At 39.6% G+C, this 8,205-nt stretch overlaps 1 protein-coding gene across 1 annotated transcript in view; it reads right to left on the reverse strand.

Annotated features, from left to right (window-relative positions):
* The window catches only part of LOC132050152 (uncharacterized), a 90,043-nt gene extending 84,662 nt beyond the window's left edge, over positions 1-5,381 (reverse strand). The window contains exon 1 of the mRNA XM_059441232.1: positions 5,371-5,381. The gene's annotated coding sequence lies outside the window, so the exon portion shown is untranslated. The remainder of the gene's footprint in view (positions 1-5,370) is intronic.
* Between the last annotated feature and the right edge of the window lie 2,824 nt (positions 5,382-8,205).

An 8,205-nucleotide genomic window follows, 5' to 3' on the forward strand; every position in this document is an offset into this window, starting at 1 on the left:
CGAAGAGCACGATGCGAGTCCCCCCCCGATCCGTCCGAGTCGTGGGCAATACCTCTTAATGTGTCGTATCTCGCTGTACTCGTAACATGCACGATCCGGCGTAGGTCCCGAAACGAGAAGCTAATGAGCGCATAACCTCCGTGCGATCGGAAGCACGATAATTTGCCCCGACGGGCCCCGGTCCGACACTGCGTCGCGGACCGAACCGGACACCCCGTATATATCTGCGAACTCGACCCCGAGAAGCGATTCTTTGGCCCCACCCCTTCAGGCCTTTTTCTCTACTTGTTTTGCATGACTTTCCTGTTTAATCCCCTCAACAACACGAACATGCTCCACTACCTCCTGGAATGAAGCCCCAGTGGCTACAAGCTGAAGAGCTGATAGTTGAAGTCCAATGTTCAATCCCTTCTTCGGATCCTCTCCCCCTCAGTGGGCAGCAACTGAAGAGCATATCGGGACAAGGAGTGGAAACGGGACTCGTACACAGCAACAGACGAGTTTCCCTAATCAATATTAGCAAACTCATCCTTCCTTCGGTCCCTCAGAGTATGCGGAACATACTTATCCAAGAACACTGAATAGAACTGAACCCAAGTCAACAGAGGAAACCCAACTGGCCTACACTCCACCATAACTTGGCATCACCCAAGAACTGGAAGGTCACGAATTATACACCGTACTTGTCCACAAACCCCATCTTATGGAGCCTCTCGTGACAGTCTATGATGAACTCATATGCATCCTCTAACTCAGTACCATAGAAAACCGGAGGCTTCATTTTAGTGAACCTCCAAAATAAGTCATGCTCTTCGCCAGTCATCACCGGCCCTGCAACTGGCCTCGGAAAGGCCTCAAAACTCGAAACTTCATCCAAGCGAGGTGCCACTGCTGCGGCATGCTGAACCCCCGGAGCCTGAACTCTATCCGGACCTGGGGCTGCTACTCCTGCACCTCTATCTGCTGGAACTGCTGGTATAGCTCTGGCCTATGCTAACTCATACAACTAATGTAGCACGTGCGCCATAGCATCTGGTATACCAGGAGCAGTTTCAGCTCCTGGTGGGACTGGTACTACCGCTGGCTGGGCTGGTGCCGCTACCTCTCCCACGGGCTCATTTGGAACCACTGGAGGCACAGGATCAACAACTAGGACTCCGCCCCCAGCTGGGGTCGTCCCTCTACCGGCTCCTCCGCCTCCACCACTTCCTCTAGCTGTTGGTGCGCGTGTTCTCACCATCTGCGAGAGAGTAACGGGCAGTTAGATACCAATTTGAATCAGCAGATACCAATTAGAATCAAGTAGCACGAAAGAAAGAAAGAAAGAAAGAAAAGGGAATTTTCCTAGTGCCCAGTAGCCTTTCGAAGATAATTATAGACGTTGCCGGACCAATCCGCAAGACTCTACTAGACATGTCCTTATACGACGAGATCGACGAACTTAAAGCTCTGATACCAACTCCGTCATGACCCAACCCACCATGACTGGCACCCATACTAACTCCTAGTGGGCGAACCAACACACAAGTCATCTAGTCATTTAAGTACATTTTTATATTAACCAAATTAGTCAGTTATTACTCATTCAAGCATAAGATAATCGAAATAAGTCATGCCATAAAAATACGGAAGTAAATGCGAAAGTTCTAACTATTACAAAATCTCCAAATCCGAAAGTTATCGCACGAGCACTCTAATCTAGAACATGTCTAAGGAATGAGATCTGTCTAAAAAATAACCATAATATCCAAAATAGAAGATAGACATCACAAGAGGAAGATCTTCGGGCGGCCTGGCATGGATACAAGCTTACCCTAAATCTGTCAGCAACGTCCTCAACGCTAGATGTGAGGGCGGGTAGCAATCTCTGTATCGCAATCTGCACTCAAAAGAATGCAGCAAGATAGTATCAGTACAAACACTATGCGCCGGTAGATATTATAGGCCGACTAAGATTAGTATTACGTATATCTCATAAAATCAATAGAATAAACAAGTCAGCCAACAGACAGGAAATAAATAAACCATGACAAGTCAACCAAGGACAATCACCAATCAAGTAACCAAATATCAAGAACTCAGCCAAAAGAAAACCACAAAACGGGAAATAAGTCTATCACAAATACCATAACTACTGTACACACATGCTAACTGATGCAATTGCTCAGTAGTCATGACCTGCAGGGACCGATGGTGTCCATGTACCACTCGTTCCGGATACTCATCGGATCTGAGCATAAACCTCCGCTCCGACAAGAACCTTGGATGCAGGCCACATCAATGTATCTCTAATTTTCAGAACGAACCTCGAACCACGAGCCCACAATCTAGGTCACATATATGCCTTTTCATATATTTGTACATAACGGTATTTCCTGCTCTCTTATTATCAATGCCCAAATCATCATTTCGTATCACAATATCACCGAGAAGATTATATTAACTTCTCATCACAACACATCAATCAGCGTAAATTCAACACACATGAATAGTGGCACGAAGCCTACACAATCACTCAATCAATTGCACATAAGAGTTCAACCACACAATAACATGCATGAAGACTAGACATGTTTTCTCCTAATGAATTCACAACACATACAATCAACTAATCAAAGTCTAACTCAAGTAGACCGTAACCTACCTCAACGTAGAGCTGGAACAACTCGAGTCACTCTGCTACAGCTTTTCCCTTCCGTAAAGCCTCGGAACGCTCAAAGTCTAGCAATAAGAATGCTCAATGAGTCACAATTATTCTAGTCACAAAATCAATACCAAACATCCTTCCTTAGCCCCATTCCAATGGGTGAATGATTCTAGGTATAAGAAAACCTAACAATGGCCTTAGTAACTACTAACCATCAATTTACAACAATATATGATCAACATATCACTTACAAGCAGTTTCCATGGTCAACCTACCATTTTTATGAAACCCTGGGTCTCAATTCACTTAGTTTATGTTTATGGCTCTAAAGGTTCAATTTATGATTAAGAGGAGTTAACCCAAGCCATTAGATGATAAATAAAAGATAATAATCCTAACCCATCAAATATAGAAGGTTTATTAATTCCTAGGGTTACTATTACTAATTTCACCATGGAAGACCCATAAAAGAGATGATAATCATGAAGATGATACGGAATGATTGAAAGGGATGGATGAGACTAACCTCTCAAGAGTTTTCTTGCTCTGGCTTGGAATTTCACCCTAGGTGCTTGTGGGGAACTGTGTTGGAGTATTATGAATAAAGAATGTGGGACTAAATGTTTAAAACACGGCATTCTGCCATCCGTTGACCGCTGCAACAGTCAATTTACCGCTGCAGCGGTCTCGCTATAGCGGCTAAGTGCCCGCTACCGGACGAAAGAAACCCGACCATCTCTATGGCGGCCAATGCTCCGCTATAGTGACACCGCCATAGCAGGACATGGCCCGCCACGGCGGACACATGAAATACTGACCGACCGCTGGCGGCGAGTGACTCATCGCTATGGCGGTACCGGCGTAGCGGTACAAGCCTCGCCACAGCGGTCCAAATTGGGCAGTAAGCTCGACTTTTGCCCATTTTTCCCCTCTATCACCCACCATTTCATCTGAGGCCTCAGAAACACAAACAAAACAGGCACATATACATAAAAACGTCATACGAATCCACCCGTGGCCTCAAAATTCCGAACGCAGTTCTAATTTTCTGCGTCACCCCCCTCCCTCCCTCCCCCCCCCCCCCCCGGACTCTATAAAATAAAACAACAACCACAAACAAGTCAAGTTTTCAATTCTTAGACTTATAAAATCGAGTTTCTATTAGCTCGTACTACCTTTGGGAAGGTTCTATTTGGTGGGGTGATCCTACATTTTCCATAACGACTATAGTATAGATATAGATATGGGTTTTTGCTAATATACAACATGAAGGTTCCTGTTGTAGGTTAGCAATGTACCCATTTTTTAATTTTCTTAAATGATAGAAAATATTATCCAAGAAGACAAAAAATACATGAAGAAGAACCCAAAGATGAAGGTTTGACAATATGAACAATAAACACAGGATTGAGGCTTGAAATACGAGTGAACACTTTCCTAAATCTGCACTGAGCAAACAGTTTTAGTGGATATGACAAGCCTTTTGAAAATCTGCAGTGAGCAAACAGTGAAAAATCCGTCTTAGGAAAGCAAAAACTTTTATGATTTTCAAGTGCAGAATTTTGTAGAAGAAAAGGAGTTTTTTTTTTTTCTTTTTTCTTTTTTTTTTTTTTTTGGAGGAAGAATAACGGTAAAATCTATCTTCAAAAGGCAAGAGAATTCTTTTAAATAGAAAAAGGTGGTTATATAATTTTGAAAGGACACTTCCTTTCACAAAAGACATCCTCTCAAGTAAAACCCTTTTGTAAATATATATTTATATTTAAATAAAATTTCAATAATCCCCCACTTATTAAAATATAAATCAAGACTTGAAAATCAAATAATATTTATGTGTAGAGTAATGTATCTTTCGATTTGAACATTACCTTAGTATAACATCACAAGATGAAATCGAAATCCCATGTAGCATAATAGCTTTGAACATGTTATTCCTTATGATAACATCGGTGATGCTATACACATAAATATTTCATTCTCCCTTTCCACTTAAACATGTTTAGCACTTCTATGGCCATGTGCTATCCAAAATTCATAAACATTTATGAGAGTAACTCCATCTGTCAATCGAAGCGGCACCACTTCTATGTTCATATAGGTGAAATTCTTTCAATGTATTTGTCACATTTGAGACACTTGTTCCTTGAACTGAACCTCATGAAGAGTATATGAACCCAACCCTCTAATCTGTGACAATCAGTACTAGTATATCTCTTATTTAAGTGCTAAAACATCCACATATCAATAACTTGTTGTTACCCTTCGAACCCATAAATATTCATTTCATAGAGCTAGGTAGGGTTGCCATTATTGGTGGACCTAATTAAGGAGTTTTAATTTAATTAACTCGAGGTTGGTTTTCACCAACTTCCTTATAAGAGTTTTAGTAATGAGATCACCAAAATTATTTTTTGACTCCACAAATAAGAAAGAGATGATTCCTTCATGAATTAACTTTCTCACAGTCATGTCGTTGATTTATACATTTAACTTCGCATAATATATTTATATACTTGATTTAAAGTGACTTTACTAGCACAAAGCCGAGCTCACACTTTGCAAAGTCATGGAATTTTTAAAAAAATGCCCTTCAACCACTCAACTCCTTATGCGACACATTGTCGCATGTGTGTTTGTTTCTTGATATGTAAGAAATTAAACCTCCTCCCGAGGTAAACATCCAACCTTTTGTGGATTTGTTTCTCGCGAACTCGATAACCAACTTGTATTGGTATATCCGTATAAAATAGTATGAAAATTAGAGTCTCTCAAATCTTTAATTTTCTAAAGAATTTTCTAACTCCATTGTCGAATGTGTGTTTGTTTCTTGATATTTAAGAAATTAAACCTCCTCCCGAGGTAAACATCCAACCTTTTGTGGATTTGTTTCTCCCGAACTCGATAACCAACTTGTATTGGTATATCCTTATAAAATAGTAAGAAAATTAGAGTCTCTCAAATCTTTAATTTTCAAAAGAAAATCAAGAACTCGGTTATTGGCCCTTCCAATAGTGCTAGCTTACACAAGTTAAGCCACAATTCTTCCATTAACTCAATTTAGGATCAAATAGGGTGTTGACCTCTTTATGTTTAAGTGACTAAATTTATTTAGCACTTTCTCAATGTAACGGGATTAACTCAATACATAACCCCCTCTATTTTATTTAATCTTGATACCCAACATGGTACTAACTAATTTGTGATCATTCATTTTGAAAGGAAGATAGAAACCTCTTCGTTTCTATTATGTTCTTCATATCATTGCTTGTAATAACCTATCCACTAGCATAAAATAATACTTTTCATAAAAAGTAACAATCTTTCAAGTATCCACAATTTTTAAATGACATCCCTTCGCGAAAGAACACAATTTTTGCACTTTGAAGGCATAAAAATAATCTTCTAATGTTGATGACTAATCATAAGTGAAATATCCCTACACTTTGAACACATTAAGTGCTTTTTCATATCACATTTAGAGACAACTCAATTCACTAACTCATGTTCTCTACATCTCATATTCTTAACAACTTTCATGTATGGACACATACTTGCAAACAATATAAAATTTTATATCATCCTACAATTTGAAAGTAAACTTCACATAGGATCTTTTATGCAAGAATAACCAATCACAATAAGAAAATGTTATTTCTAATTATCATGCATGGCAAGATCATCACAAAATAAATTATCTACTCTAATATTTATAACATCAGATTTCACAAAAATCACAAAGAATAAATAATGAAGCTAAGAAAGTAGAACCCGAATTTATTGCCGTTTTTCACTCATCCCATTGTTGTAGTTTTCTTCCGATTTTGAGTCCCAAAACGTCAACCTTGTCAATTACTTTCAGTAGAGATTTAGAAATTTCCATGCGTGGATTTAAGGTTTGTCAAAACCGATCTAATTCTAGTCCAAGAGCGGTGAAAATCACTCCTCGTAAAATCAACTTGTGTCACAACCAAAAAGTGCTCTCCTGTTGTCAATAAAATTTCTTTTCATGCTTCATGTGCTCCCACAATTTTTCAAAATAAAAGGTATACGCCACATGCACAAAAATTAGATGGATCTTCTCTCCAAGTTGTATACTCCTCTGGAGGTATGCGCTTGGTATCTTCTTCCTCAAAGAAACCAATTGCAACCGGCAATGTCCAGGGCCGGCCAAAAGGGGAGGTCACTAAGGCCATTGCCTTAGGCCCCAAAATTTGGGGGGCCCCATTTTCTAGTAATAGTACTATATGCATATATATTATTTTTCTTTTGGATAATGTTGAAGACGATGATGTAAGAAATTATAAAAAAAAACTTTGAAAAGGAGAGAAATTCCTTGGAATAGTAATTGATATAACAGTTCAGAAATTTAAGTAATGGGAGCAACTCATGTAAATCTTTACCCATCTTTGGATAATTTTTTTTTTTTTTGGTTTATTTACATTTGATAGTGCAGTAAATTATCCAAATTATAAGAAAATTTGTTCTCCTTCTTTTCTTATAACGACCTGTTTAGTGGTTATAGGCTTTCCGGCATTTTCGCCCTCTCCGAACATTGATTAGCTCACTTTTGACCCGAGGGGACCGTTGACATGCTTCTCGAGGTGTCTAGATCGGATTCGGGCAACTTTTTGGGAAATATGGGCTTAAAGTGAAAAATAGTTGACCCAAAATTGACTTTTGGGTAAACGGACCTTTTTCGGAATCCGTCGATTCTGAGAGGCCCGGATGGTCGTTTAGAACTTATATGTGTATCTGGTTCGGTTCCCAATGCACTCGGATGCATTTTGAGACTTGAGTTGAGAAATTGAAATTAAAGTATCGAGGGTTGACTCGGTCAACAAGACCTCCGTTGAAAATTCTGAGGCCACGAGCGCGTTCGCAGCATGTTTTTATGTGTGTATATGTGTATGGTATATGAGCAGATGGCCTCGAAAATTAGTCAGAAAATCGGATTGAATTGTGAATTTTGGTGGATTTTTTGGTGTCTGGTGCCCGCTTTGGCGGCAACGGCACGCGGCGATGTGCGGTTGGAGCAGTAACCCTACCGCTGGAGCGGTCCAAGCCAATTGGGTTTGACTGCTGAAGCGGTCAAGGGACCGCTAGAGCGGCTCCACTGGAGCCGTCCCAGCGTCGCCAAAGCGGGTGACGGGCAGTGGGTGTTATTAATGAAGTGTTAAAAGCCTTTAGTCCCCCATTTAATACCATTACAAAAATAGAGCTCTTGAGATCTATTCTTGGAGATTTTTAGCGAAGATTCTTGGCGGTAAATTTCCCTAATCCTTGAAGATTCTTGGCGGTAAATTTCTCTAATCCTTTTACTATTTCATTAATCCTTATCATCTTAGAATTCCTCTTCCCTTATTCATTCCTTAGTTATGAAAGATTAAGAGTGGTGTTACGGTTCACTTTTACGCGGATGTATAAAAGCTACTAAGAAATTATTGATGCTCTAAATGAATTTTAGTATTTTTAAAATTCTCACCTAATTTATTGATAAACTAGGAACACCTGGTTAAAAGGTTTATTCAAACAAGAGAAAAATCCTTTAAAACCAGAGT

The sequence above is a fragment of the Lycium ferocissimum genome, chromosome 3, assembly GCF_029784015.1.
Source record: "Lycium ferocissimum isolate CSIRO_LF1 chromosome 3, AGI_CSIRO_Lferr_CH_V1, whole genome shotgun sequence".
Classification (NCBI taxonomy): domain Eukaryota; kingdom Viridiplantae; phylum Streptophyta; class Magnoliopsida; order Solanales; family Solanaceae; genus Lycium; species Lycium ferocissimum.